Raw genomic sequence first — 15,556 nt, 5'->3', positions numbered from 1 at the left:
ATAGTGTTGGTAAATAGCTCAGCTGGAACTGTAACTCAGTTTTTTTTTTGTTTTAATTCTGAAAACGGGCTTTAACTACTATACTACAAAAGGTCTACAGTGTTTTTATTTTAGACATGATTCTGACTGTTGGTTTTATATAAACTATAGGAATATAGGTAGAAATACAGAGAAAAGGAGAGAAAAAATGAAAAGTGAAGAGAGAAAGGAAACAGAAGGAAAGGCAAAGGAAGGGAGAAAAGATGTAAGAAAGCATCTGTCAGTTCTTTAGATTTGGCATTTATTGAAATCATAATCCTACTAAGATTATTAATTTCTTTTATTAAGAGACCTAATAATTTTGAATCATCTTTGGATCGAGCACCACAAGGAATATTGGTCAGTTTTCATAGATTCAAGAATATAATTTGCTTTACCAGTTTAAACAGGAGGAATTTTAATTTGATAAATTACCAAATTTCTGGGAAGGTAAGCACCTAGTTCTTGGATACACAGGGACAAAATTCCAGGAAAGATTCCCGGAAAGATTCCTTCCTGGAAAGGATAGGATATGCTGCCAGACCAAGAACACAAATAGGAAAAGAGAGTGGGACATGGAGTTTTCAGATTTCAAAATGTAGGTATTTTTTTTTTAAGAGAGAAAGAAAATGAGAATTTGAGAATTGGCATTGTGTGTCTGATTTGAGGTACTTCTTGATTAGGGAGGTTAAGGTTGTCTGAGAAGGGTTAGGAGAGATCATGAATATAAAATTTATCTAATGTTCCTTTTTTAAAAAAAAATATTTGACATTGAATACATTATTTTCTTTTATTTTAAACTTTATACTCCCTTCACCCATTTCTCTCACCCATCACCCCTGCCTCTGGCAACCACTCATCTGTCCACTGTATCTATGAGCTTATTAGTTTTTTGGAATTTTTTGTTTTTATTTGTTTTTTTTTTTTTTGAGATTCCATATACAAGAGACCATACAATATTTGCCTTTTTCTGTCTAACTTATTTCACTTAGCATAATTTAGCATAATACACTTGGTATCCATCCATGTTGTCACGAATGAAAGATTTCATTATTTTTTATGGCTGAATAATATTACATGTGTGTATACATACATACATGTCTCTCCCCCATAAATACATATATGTATTTATACATATATATAGATAGATATATAGGAAGATATATATATATATATTCTTTATCCATTCATCCATTGATGGACTTTGGTTAATTCTGTATCTTGGATATTGTAAATATTGCTGCAAAGAACATGGAAGTGCATATATATTTTTGATTTAGTGTTTTCATCTGGGTGAGGGGATAAATACCCAGAAGTGGACTTGCTGGATCATATGGTAGCTCTGTTTTTAGTTTTGTTTAGGAAACTCCATACTCTTTTCCACAGTAGCTATACCAATTTACATACCCAGCAATAGTGTGCAAGAGTTCCTTACATCCTCACCAACATTTGTTATTTTTTTATCTTTTTGATAATAGCCATTCTAACACGTGTGATGTGATATCTCATTATAGTTTTGAGCTGCAGTTCCCTGATGATTAATGATACTGAGCAGCTCTTCATGAACCTGTTGGTTATCTGTATGTCTTCTTTGGAAAAATGTCTATTCATTTTAATCTACTTGTTTTCAGTAGGGTAATGCCTTACAAAATTGTACCTAAAGTTACTTTAATCCATCTAATATTCTTTCTAAAGACAATAAACTTGTAGCTTTTGCTAGGGATGGAAGGACAACCAGTCCTCTGGTTTCCAGATCCATCTTCATTCCCACTTTCACAGGTATATAGCTGTACCCATGGTCCCATAATAATGGTAGGGTTGTTTAGGAATGGGGTTGTGCATGACTGGCTCAGGTTTCAGATTACTTGTCTCTTGTCTGCTTTCCAGTTTGTTTTTTTCTGTCTACTCTCAAAATGTTTATATTTTACAATGGATCTTAAAAATTTATTGTTTTCTATTTTCTGTTTAAAAATACATATAGTTATATACACATTTAGTTATATGTATATATATATCTCCATATAGACAGTCTTCATATTCATTTTTTAATATTTTATTTATTTATTTATTTATTTATTTATTTATTTATTTATGAGAGACACACACACAGAGAGAGAGAGAGAGAGAGAGAGAGAGAGGCAGAGACACAGGCAGAGGGAGAAGCAGGCTCCATGCAGGGAGCCCGATGTGGGACTCGATCCCGGATCTCCAGGATCACGCACTGGGCTGAAGGCGGCGCTAAACCGCTGAGCCAGCCAAGCTGCCCTTCATATTCATTTTTTAAAGGCACTTGAAGTCTGTGTTAAAACTAAGCTGAATACTACACACGTGATTATAAAAAGTAACAAATAATAAATATTTGACTTTGTGTGAATATTGGTAAAGGGTAAAAGCTTATGTTTACTTAGTTTGACAGAATCAAATAGTGGTTAGCTTCATGAATTTTAACTTTCTTCTTCTTTGTAACAGACTATATTCATTAATGCTTAAGGAAAGAGCCAGTTTTAAAAAAATTGGAATTGTCTTTTCTTTGAAATATGTCTTAATAAAGCGATCTATTAGGAAAGAATCAGAACTTCATGAATAATCATTTCTATATAATGGTAAATATCTGGAACTGACTTGTCTTAACATTATCCAATTTAGTGCTTGCAAAGATTTGATGAAAGCTTCAGTGAAGTTCTAAAAAATGTGTACATAAACTCAGATAAGTGTAGAGAAAAATTCACAGGTTGTTCAAAATTCTGAGAGATGAGTACAAAGTACACATATAAAAAAGTGAGACACATATCCATAAGCCACATGGTTTAATATCATTACTTTCAGTCTTATAAGTTAGTTTTAAAGCTTTAGTGACAAATATAGAATGAGATTTATTAATGTACACAAAATTCTGTTTTTCATTATATTCATGTTGTATAATTAGGTTATTAGCTACATAATTTAATACATTTTTATGTGGGAAAAACAGTTTAACTGTTAGCAGCTGCCTTTAATATAGCTTTATACTTACTCAGATTTAAATTACCTGTTGACTTGAGTAAGTAATTATAATTTTGTCCTAACACTATGTAACATATGGTGTTTACATTCTTCTCAAGAGCTCCTTGAGGGGAAAAAAATACAGAAACATTAATATAAATAGCAATTTAAGGAACCAATGAAAAATATATACAAAGATTAATGGTCGTTAGCAGAATATTAAATAGTTGTTAAAGTATTTGAATTTGTCTTATTGGATTATTGACTTACGAGATTGTATTTTCAATTTTTTTGCTAGGTGTTGCCATTTTTAAAAAATATATTCATTTTGAGTAATCTGTTTTCTAAATTGAGGTTATATATATTTTTTATTGTTGTTGAATTCATTTTAAGCCATGTATGCCTCTCTCTGAATAACAAAGCATTATTTAATGTCTATATTTATATTTTAGACTTCAACATTTATGAGGCAGATAACCCAGTATTTTTTTAATTAAAAAGTATAAGACAAAATTTAAGACAGCATTACAAGTTATAAACACAGTAAAAATTCTAGTATAATTTTAAAATGGGGCATGCTCAAATGTTTGCTCAGAAGTTATGTTTAGAATGTTGCTCTGCTAAACCACAAAGTCTCTTTAAACTCATAGTTTATCTAAAAGGTAATTATAGTACAGGCTTTAATTTATTGAGTGCTTCTAATGGGCTAGACAGATTTTAAATGTTTACATATATTTTTCTCAGGGAAAACTCCACAAATTAGATGAGGTATTTTAAGTCCATTTTTCATAAAAAGGAACTGAGTCTAGAGTCTTTCATATTTCTAATACATCTCTAATAAATGGCAGAGCCAGAGTGATTTCAAAACCCATGCTTGAAGCTACTATGCTATATTTAATATTACACCTTGAACTATATGCAATTGTCTGTCACCTGAATTAATGGGTTGAAGACGGGGACTACATCAGAGTATCTTTAAGACCAACCACTCAAAGTGTTTTTTTAATTAGATAATTCAGTATCATAGAAGAGCTTATTATCAAAATTTCTATTAATATAAACTATGAAAAATAATTTTAAATAAATCTAATAGTCTCTAGTTCTTTCTATAGTTGCAGTTGACTCCATTGTTTCTGTGGAGTAAGTTATTCCTCATTTTACCTTGGGATTTAAGGAAATTATTATCTTCTGAATTCATAGGAGAGGAATCTGTTTCCTCTAACCTTATCTAGATTGCTTTTAGGGGTTTAGATAAATGTGAGCCTAAAGTAATGTATTAAGCTACATCTGGATCAGCATAAGTAATACATATATTTTTTTAAAAAGAAGATACTCTGATTCCTAGTGAATCATTTTTCAGATATTAAAGGGCAGTTTTAACCTGAGGCAAGAAACTTTTGGAGATTGAGCTCAAATGATACTAATATGTGAAGATGGAATATTATATTGTCTTAGGTCACAGGCCCCTGCTCTGCTGACTTTCTTTGCTCTAGACACTCACTCCCTGGTTGATCTCATACCATCTCTGAACTGATGTCTCCAAACCATTTGGCCTATATCCCAGATCTGATTCCAGACTCATATACACAAATGCCTGCTCATTATCTCCACTTGGATATCTACCCAGGATCCCCAACTAGACAAAACGATTCAAAATTTTTTATTCTTAGCCCATTTATAAGTGTCACTGTCCTAAATCTATTCTCTCAGTGTCCGTATTTCCTTCACAATTTCAATAAAAAGTTTTCTTGACTCCTTCATTGCCCAGGCGAAAGGGGAAGAAAAAAGGAAAGAAAAGAAAAAGAGTAAAACTTCATCCTTGATTCTTCTTATTACTTCCCACACCCATTCCATCGTTAGCAAGTCAGCTCTGTCTTGAAAATATATAGGTATATCCCAAATCTATCCATTTCTTCCACTCATGCTGCCATCACCATCATCATCTCTCACTTAGGCAGTCACAATCACTTCCTACTGGTCTTCCTGTTTCCACTCTCATCTCTCCTATAATCCATTTTCCACATAAGCCAAAGTTTTCTTTATAAAAGATAGATTGTGTCATCCCCTGCTTACCATGCTCCACTGTTGTCCTCTCAAACATACCTTGGGGAAACTTTACCTGCCAAGGCCTCTGAGCCTGACATGTTATAGGCCACAGTAGCTTTTCTGATCTCCTCTTTGATTTTTCTTGCATGTTTTTTCTTGATTTGGCCATGCTGACCTCAGGATAGTTGTACTAACTTTTTCTTTTGTTTCCATCTTTTATTCTCTAGATTACCATATGGCTCATTCTGTCATTGAATTTAAGAATCTGTAACTCTTTTGGCTCATCAGAAGAGCCTTCCACAACCTTTCCTAAAACAGCTTTCATATTGCAGCCCCTTTCCTGCTTTGTTTTTCTTTCTGGCATTTATTATTTTTCATAGCACAAAACTGTTACCACTTGGCATGGCATTTTATATAGGTGTTTAAAATCCATTTTGTTCAGTAAAATAGAAGCTCTATTGTCCATGCTGAGCTTTTAATACATATATTTATATGATACACTTATATACTTAAATGTGTATGTGTGTATATTTGTATGATATGCAGAGAAGTGTTTATTATGTTTTATATGAACAGAAATCATTATAACATAATCTTCTATGATACTGAATTATCTAACCAAAACATCCTGTGAATGACCATAAATTTACTCTAATCTACTACTTGTCTTCATCCAATCAATATATTACCTAGAATTAAGCAGACAATTGTGTATAATTCAAGATGCAACCTATGGTCCAGAAAAAAGGAAAAAAGAAAGAGATGAGTGTTTTAATCTGATGAGTGTTTTAACCCATCTGGTGAGGATATTTAACACTCTCGTGTGTCCTTTCTTTCCCTTGACTACATCCAAAATTTTTTCTGACTTGAAAATCCTGGTAACATTTTTGGTATTTGGTTTTAGTTAGAAATTGTGTTCTGCTGCAAAAACAAAACAAAAAAGAGAAAATAGAATAATGGTGATTTAAATTCTATTGTATTTATTCTTAAACATAAAATAGGTCTGGAGGTGACAGCACACATGGGGTAAATAAGGCTACTCATAGTAATTGTTTGGGATCCTGACTTCTAATATATCATTCTGTTCTTTCCTTATCTCTACGTACTGTATCAAAGGTGACTTCATACTCTAGTGGCATTGTGTCTGCACAACAGTGTTTCAGGTCATAATAGGGAGGAAATGAGAAGGAAAAAGAGACATTCTGAATTGGCTTAATAATAAGGAGCCGCTTTGGAAACACGATACAACCTTTCTGCTTATGTGTTATTGGCCAACTTCACTGAAAAGAAAGCTGGAAAAATATAATTTTTTTAGAATTTTTATTTATTTATGATAGTCACACATAGAGAGAGAGAGAGGCAGAGACATAGGCAGAGGGAGAAGCAGGCTCCATGCCCCGGGAGCCCGACGTGGGACTGGATCCCAGGTCTCCAGGATCACGCCCTGGGCCAAAGGCAGGCGCCAAACCTCTGCGCCACCCAGGGATCCCAAAATATAATTTTTTAATTAGAAATGTTACTGGTGGGAGAGCCTGCGATGTTTGAATGGTGGTCTTGTTCCTTGGATTTCCACCAGAGATTTACATGGGTATCCACAACCGAATAGAGATAACCAAAAGGAAGCTAGCGAGCACAAAACAGTTTATTAAAGCAAAAGTTTTAGTTAAATGACTCAAGGTGGAAGAGCACTTAGGGTCCCAGGTGGAACTAGCCACTCGGTTGTTTTGCAATTGGATATTTGTGGCCTGTCTCCAGACTGGTAGGAGCAATCCATGGTGGGTTGATCTCTCATGGCGGCTGCTTCCAATCATTTGGGAGACTCCTCCCACTGGGTGGGAAGGGGAGTTTTTGCTCCTCCAAGATTTGTACCTGAACCATAAGCAGCCTTTCTCCATGGATTGAGGAGGCTCTAAGTCCAGTGCAAATGCATTATGAGTCTAAGGCTTAGTTGGGGCAAAGGTGGAAGAGGGGAAGGCATGTTCTGCACCTGTAGCTCTTGGTCTGTTAGCCCCAAGGTCTTGGAAGCCACAAGGTCAGGATATTGTGCCCCTGGCTTTTAATGTGAACCTATTTACCATCGTCCTTTCCTCCAGCTCTTGTCTCTATCATTTCCCCCTCAAGAATTTGGGACTCTGCTTCTGGTCATTCCTTCCTTTGCTCCTACCTAGCTTTTACCTAACAGAAACACTGCTATCCCAAAAAACATCAGGGTTGTGTTCCTAGGTAAAAGAGGAAGTGGATATTGGTGAATGAGTAACAGTTTATTTCAAATGTATCTCTCCGTTTCCTGTAGAACATATTCCACTGTTAATATAGTTATTGGCAACGTTTGTTTTTCCATATCTTCAGTATACATCCCACCCCCATATAACACATTACTGTGTTCTTTGTGTAATTTGTATTCCCATCTAGCAGTATATTTTACCCAATAGTTAGTCAGTAAATACATGTTAAATTTAGATTCAAATGACTCAAACCTATTATCTTCATTTCATTAGCATCTTATTCTGGCAGATGCTGAAAAGCTGGAGAAGCCTTGTCTGTCTTCAATACTTCTACAGATATCTTAAAACCAAGAAAAATGAACACATTCTATTTAGTACTGGATTCTCACATAAATGACCAAATTGCCTACTTAAATTTGAAAGAAAACACAACTGAAGTATCAGCAGACTTTGAAAGAGAAGTATTAGCAATGCAAACACCATTAACCGATTTGTATGAAATAAAATAAACAATAATGTGAGCCTCCCAAAGTGATTTATAAATAAAAGGGCTATTAGTTACCTTACTGAAGGTAAACATGGGGGGGGGGGTACAACAATATTTGGTTTTTGGCTAAATTATATGCAATGTGAAATTTGCATTTCTGAAATATATTTCCTATTTTATTCAGAATATATTTTCATTTTACGTAAAATCAAGTTTTTAAAATACATTAAGATAATATCTAATGGTATTTAATAGTATTTAATATGGTATTAAGATGGCTAATATCTAATGGTATTGACATAACATTTGTCTCTATAGTCAACTTCTCTCTCCGAAATACAACCAACTTACCAATTTATCCATGTTTTTTAGGGGTGATTCTTAAAGAATAGCATATATCACAATAATCAACTTAAGTTTTGTTTTGTTTAGTTTTTCAATTTAATTGAAGTTTTCTTAATTGAAGTTAGCTAATGATGGGAAATGTTGAGGTTTGGAGCAAAGGGTCAAAAATGAATTCTTGAGACATCTTCAGTGCAAAAAGGTGGCTTTATTAAAGCATGGGGACAGGACCCATGGACAGAAGAGCTGTACTAGAGTTATGAGGAACAATTGATCATATGCTTTCAAGTTGGGAGGGGTTTAGGGATAGCTTAAGTTTCCAAGGAATTTAGAGGCAAGATTTCCAGGACTTTGAGGGGACTAGGTGTTGTTAGGAAAAGATCATTTATTACTGTCTAATAAACATTAGTCATGGGACCCTTCAGATGTATATAGTGAGCTATGTGCATGGAGGATGATTGCTATTATATATTTTGGGAGGTAGAGATAAAGGAAGTTTATGAAGGAATTTTTGTATGTTAAAGTAGACTTATAGGATCTTGGAGGTCAGGATAATGTTAAGCTAAAATTGCCTTTTGCCCTTAGCAAAGGATTAACATCAAGGCAGTTGAGTTCTTAGAGCAAGGTCATTCTGCCTGTCTCAGGGACTTGTCAATGGATTGTAAGTGTAAGAAAATTTAATTTTTTCTTTTGCCTTTGTTACTTATATTAGCTAATATGATATCTTTAAGTGTCTAATTTTCTGGGCAATCTATAGATTTGTTTTATGACATTATGTAATATTATTATCCAGTTATAACTCATGACTTTATGTCATATGCCAAATAGCCTCTATTTAAAATTTTGAGATTCTTCTGATACACACACATATGAATTTTCTTACCTTTTTAAAATAAAAATTGAAAAGATTGGGTGCTGGAGGTCTCCATTCGTTAAATGTCTGTCTGCTCTCTGTTTAAGCTCAGGTCATGATCTCAGGGTCCTGGGATGTGACTGCATCAGGCTTCACTCTCATTGAGGAGTGTGTTTGAGGAGTCAGTCTCTCCTCTCCCTCTTCCCTTCCTCCCACATTCATGCTCTCTCTCTCTCTCTCTCAAATAAATAAATACATCTTTAACAAAAAAATTAAAAATATATGAAAATTATGTTCCCAGTTCTTATATCAAAATTTTAACTGCTAAAGGACAACTATATATATATATATATATATATATATATATATATATATATATATAGTTATAGTTATATTATATAAAATCCTCTGAAATATTTAGCAAAGTGCCTTGCATATTTTAGGTTTTCCTTAAGTACTTATTGAATAAAAGTATTTCTTAAATTTCATTAAGTACTTCTTGAAAGTATAGCAGAATATTAGGTTAAATGTTGAATTAAGGAACACAAGGAATGCTTGCATGTGTTTTTCCCACTGATTTGAATGTATTATTTAAACTAAAAATAAATTTACAGATTCAGATTTAAACTTAGATTAAAACAAGTGAGTTAAGGGTAACTTTTTTCCTCTATCATCATTTAAAAAATAATTACCATTAATGAAAAGATTTACTACGGTTTGTTATTATTTTTTCCTCACTCTTAAAAAGTGGAATTGAAAAAGAAGTAATAAAGCCTAGGTAGTGCTCCAGAATCTTGGTCACTTGATCCATGGAACCAAGGGAGCAAAAAACTGCCAGATTAAAAATTGATAAAGAATCCACATGAAGTTGCTAATTAGGAAACTAATTGTAAAGGGTACTCTAGATACATAGGCCAAAGACTGTCAGCTGCATTGCTCACTGAGTTTTAACAGTGATTAGAGCCAGAGAGAGCATTAAAAGGGCTATCAAATTTTTCCTGAAATCTTGATATTTCTCTCTACATTTAAATACGGCTTAAAATGTAAGTTAGGGAGCGTATATGGTCAATTGATGACAAAGGAGACAAGAATGGTAATGAAGAAAAAGCCGTCTTTTCAATAAATGGCGTTGGGAAAACTGAGCAGTTGCTTGCAGAATAATGAAACATTCTTACACATACACAAAAATAATCTCAAAATGGAGTAAAACTTAACTGTATACCTAAAATCATAAAACTCCTAAAAGAAAATATAGACAATAATTTCTTAGACATTGGTCTTAGCAACCTTTATTAGTAAGTCTCTTGAGGCAAGGAAAACAAAAGCAAAAATAAGCTATTGGAACTAGCACTAAAATAAAAAAAGTTTTTGCATAGCAAAGGAAACCATCAACAACAACAAAAAGACAACTTATTGAATAGGACATATATTTGCAAATTATTTATCTGATAAGGAGTTAATATCCAAAGTATATAAAGAACTTACACAACTGAACACTTAAAAAAAACAAGGAACATGATTTAAAAATGGGCAGATCTGAATAGACAGGTTTCTAAAGAAGACATACAGAAGACCAACAGGCACGTGAAAAGATGCTTAACATCACTAATCATCAGGGAAATGCAAATTAAGAACATAGTAAGACATCAGCTCACACCAGTCAGAATGGCTAGAATCAGAAAGACAAGAAATGACAAGTGTTGGTAAGCATGTGGAGAAAAGGGAACCCTTATACACTGTTGGTGGGAATGTATATTAGTACAACTACTTCAGAAAACAATATGGAGTTTCCTCAAAAAATTACAAATAGAAACATCATATGGATCTAATAATTCCACCACTGAGTATTTACACATAGAAAGCAAAAACATTAATTTTAAAACATATATGACTCTTATGTTTATTGCGGCATTGTTTATAATAGCCAAGGTATGGAAGCAACCCAGGTGTCTCTCAATAGAAGAATGGATAAAAATGTGATACACACACATACACACACACACTCACACACACTGGAATATAAATATATAATATATAACAAACATATATGTAAAATGAACATTCACATGCACACATACACACACATATACACACATTGAATGTTATTCAGTCATAAGAAGAATGTGATTTTGCCCTTTTGACAACATGGGTAGATGTACAGGTATTATGCTAAATGAAGTATTTCAGACACAGACAAATATGATTTAATGTATATATGGGTCCTTAAGAAAACAAAAGAACAGATAAACAAGACAAGCATACTTAAATACAGAGAGCAAACTAGTGGTAACTAGAGAAGAGATGGGTGGGGGAATGGGCAAAATAGATAAAAGAGACTAAGAGGTACAAACTTTCATTATAAAATAAATCACAGAGATGAAAAGTACGATACGGAGAATATAGTCAATAAGATTGCAATAACATTGTATAGTGACAGATGTTGATCACGTTTATCTTGGTGAATATTGAGTTATGTATGGGATTGTTGAATCCATATGTTACACACCTAACACTAATATTGTATGTTGAGTAATGTCAGTAAAAAAGAAAAATGTTGGCAAAGCCCCAAATGAGAAGAAAGGACTACTGAGGCTATATGATAGCCCTGTTTCTTACATCAAAATCCAGTCCCTTTTTCTCCCATCAAGAGAAAGAGATTTATATTTTTGTAGTCAAAGTAATAGAGATGTGAAGTTAAAAATATGTGTATATGTAGTGCTTTTAATCTTTGTAATGCTAATGGATAAATTGCTTGGTAATTTAAAACATGTTAATTACAGAATAAAAAACTTAAAACTTTTATGTTAGGGGAAAAAATAAGATGGTTACTATCCAATACACAAATATTCAAATACATCGATCAGTATTAATTTCTCAAAATTATCCAAATAGATTTAATTTCATAAATATAATTTAGAAAAAAAATAAATAAATACAATTTAGATAGTAATTATGAAATCTACTATGCACCTAAATTGATTTATTATTCCTAAAATAAACAATATTAATTTTATTATGATGCTATAGATTTGATCAAGAGTGGAAAGCTGTGAAAAAATATGATAGGACAAAGAGTATGAATTAAGTGTAGTAAAAGGGGAAACAGCAGGGCCTGTTTGTTCACATTCCTCTCTGTCTCTTTTGTTTGGAAGTAAGTATACACCCCTCCTCCAGGTATGAAAAGTGCACCTCCCACAGCAGGATTTTATGACCTACTTCAAGAGGTCAGAACGAACATTTTTCCTGTCTATGTCATTTCTAAAATTTTTTTGTAACTTGAAATATTTAATACTGTATGGTGACATATTTTGTGGTAGTGTGTCCTGAACCCCCATTGATGCCAAACAAAATACGGTTTTTAGGTGTGTCTTCCAACATGTGTTCTATGATCTTATATTGTAATGTTCAAGTCAACAAGTATATACTTAACCCTTTTAACCATAGATTATTGCACTGGAGCCTATAAAGGATGTAAACTCAGGAAGCTATAGGCCTTGTTTTCCAAAAGGTTAATAATTATGTGTTGAATAATAAAATAACAAAATGTTATAATAACATAATAACAGTGAAGTGAGAGTGGTTCACATGTCTCATGGTGATGGTTAAGGGGGATAAACTGGAGGGAATGAGAACTTAATGATATTTCAGACTATGGTATCTGAATTTTCTCCATTTTTTTGTCATGATCACTTAGTACCATTCTATATCATCCTTCCATTCTCTTTTTTCTTAAATCCTTTTTTGTATATATTTGAGCAACTTTTACCTTTTCCTAAGCTGTCTATATGACCAAAGCTTAGCCATTCTTAAAGTCCACAACTATCAAAATCTCTTAGTAATATTTTCAGACAGCAACACTTCCTCCCAAGGCATTGTCTGTTTCTTTTTTTGTCTTTATTCTTTCAAAAGGACTTTTCAAAATAAGCTTAATTATAGTACCTATGACAGTGAATTAGAATAACTTATGTATTTCTCCATTAGACTATAATTGATCTGATGGCAAGTATGTTGTCTTATTTATCTCGGAATCGTTTGCGCATATTGTATTGTCTACAATGTCTAATCAATAACAGACTTTCAATAAATCTCACTGAATAGAAAGGATAACTAGAAAATTGCATCAAGTTGTTTCAGCATGTTGGAGAAAAAAAAAAAAACAGAAAACCTCAAACTACCTTAGCAAAAGTGAGTTTATTTTATAAATAAAAGAGGCATTTAAGGAGGAAAATCAATAGTTCCAGAAGCAATATAACTGGAATCCGTGGTGTGCTGATAAATGTGTAATAGTCAGATCTTAAAAAAAAAAAAAAAAAAAAAAAAACCCAACAAACTGATTTGTAGCATTTGCCAGTTTCTATGGTGTCATTGTTCTACCATGCGGATTTCAAGCTCCCAAATCAAGTCACTGAACTCTGAGTGGGAAAAGATGAACACAGCTCTTGCAAATTGTTACAACTCCAGCAGAGAACTCATAGTGAACTGGAAAATCAGCCTCCTTTTTAAGTATTCGCTGTGTTTCTCATGGTCACGTATCTGAGCAGCCACCAGATTAGTCTGCCCCATGTTCCTTACTCCTCTTCTGCACTGCTTTGCTTTATCTGTCTTTTCTCTTCTGCTATTTCTTAACTTCTCTCAATTTTCCTTTGTTTCTAGCCAGTAACTTCTACTTAGGATGGGCTTTTGTTGTCACAATAATTCCTACCACATCATGTCTTCACTTCACTATCCTTCTTTGCTATCTAATGTCTATTATCTACTCTTCTCCAAATATTTAAGATGGTTGATATTTACATTGTTCAGAGAAATTTGTGTTGATTTGGCAAGTTACTATCTAGTATAAAATGCCAGAGTTAGTGCCCCCATTAACAGATTCTCCTCATGTTTCTGTTCGAGGGCAGCTTGGCTCGAAGCTGCTCCCACCCACCAACACTCAGCAATGGCTAGCATCACAGAATGACCTGATATGCTAAAACAAATCTTATAAATAAGAAATTTCTCAGAAACAACTATAGGACTGGCAAGTACTCTGATATATAGCCTTCTGTAAGAGAAGGCAATGGGTAGACCATAGATTTCTCAGGACAGAGGAGAGCATGTGCCACAATTTATAAATCCCTGTGATATGTTTTCATTTGCACAAAATACTGTTAATATAAGCTGATTTCACAGAAAAAAATGATAATTTTTCTGTAAACTTGATCTCATGGTAATAAGTTATGATTATTTTTTTCATAATGTCCAGATACTATCTTTAAATTTAAGTCAAGCAGAAAACCTGAATTTATAGATACCTGAAACATCTTAGAGGAAAGTGCAGCTATGGATATAAGCATTTTAAAACATTAAATACCTAGATTTCGAGATGTGTATATATCTTATACAAACGTGTATATATATATATATATCACATATATAAAAGAATTAAATGTCTATGAAGGTACACATATATCTATTCAGAAATAGAAAACCTCTACCTGTATATAGAAAAGTTTTAATTCTTTTCAAAAGTCTCTCTACCACCATTACATATAACCACAAGTAAAGAAAACAACGAATAGATCAAGAGCAAAGATATTAATTTCACAAAATTTACAAAATATAAGAAGTTTGACTTAAAGGTATATTCATATAGTTAAAATAGATTTAAAACTACCTAAATGCCACATGAATTTTCTTTAAAATTCTAATTTTTTAATATTGTAAAAGATTATAGATGGAGTATAAATATTTCACTAAGAAACTTTATAAATGTGATTTCTTTAGTTTTCTGATGAAGAAAAAGTGCCAAGTTTAAAATAGTCTGTTAAGCAATCATAATTGGCTACTTAGAATAAGACATGCAGGATGTATAATGAACAAATGAGTAAAAGAGGTAATATATGCCACTCTGGGTTGAAAAGTGACTATAATTTCAAACAATAAATTATTTTTAGAATACACTCAAGTTAAGATATTATGTTCACTTACAATATGAATGCTGACTATACATAATTTTATTCCTTTTAACATGTGAATTAATGCTACTATTAACAAGATCTTAACATTGACATCTGGTTGGTGTAGATATGAGTTCATTTCTATTTTCCTGTCGTAAAAAAAGTGCACTCTTCATTAGTGATTTGAATTTTTATCCTCTCAGTTTGGTTCTTTTATGGCATTTACTATCATTTACTATCATAGTTATAAAATTAAAATATTACCTGTTAATATTTGAAAAATGACAAAAAGTAAACCTGATAATACTATTTTGAATTCATTTAAGACATTGAGCATGTTATTTTGTCTGATTTGCTGTTAACAAGTTATTGATAAGAGCCAACTCATAAAAACAGTTACTTTCAACTATGAAAAATATCTAACCTAAATAAATGGAAATGCCCAATCCCATTAAGGGATAAAATATTATAGTGATTAAAAATATAGGTTTCCTAAAAAGATCTAGGTTGAATCTTTGCTGTGTTTCTTGTTATGGACTGTTAAATTTGTTTACGTATTCACTCACTTATGAATAAGTTCTGCGTTTGAGGTTATAAAAATAAATAAGGCAGACAAGGTCTCTGTCCTCATGAAACATTCTGTTTTTTGGTGAATACAAACAGTAAA

General features: G+C 32.7%; 1 protein-coding gene across 5 annotated transcripts in view; it reads left to right on the top strand.

The window, feature by feature from the left end:
- Positions 1-15,556, top strand: part of CCSER1 (coiled-coil serine rich protein 1) — a 1,368,919-nt gene that overhangs the window by 580,839 nt on the left and 772,524 nt on the right. The window lies entirely within an intron of this gene.

This window comes from Vulpes vulpes, chromosome 4 (assembly GCF_048418805.1).
Source record: "Vulpes vulpes isolate BD-2025 chromosome 4, VulVul3, whole genome shotgun sequence".
Taxonomy (NCBI): domain Eukaryota; kingdom Metazoa; phylum Chordata; class Mammalia; order Carnivora; family Canidae; genus Vulpes; species Vulpes vulpes.
Note: the sequence above shows the minus strand (reverse complement) of the source record. Positions and strands in the feature narration are given on the sequence as shown.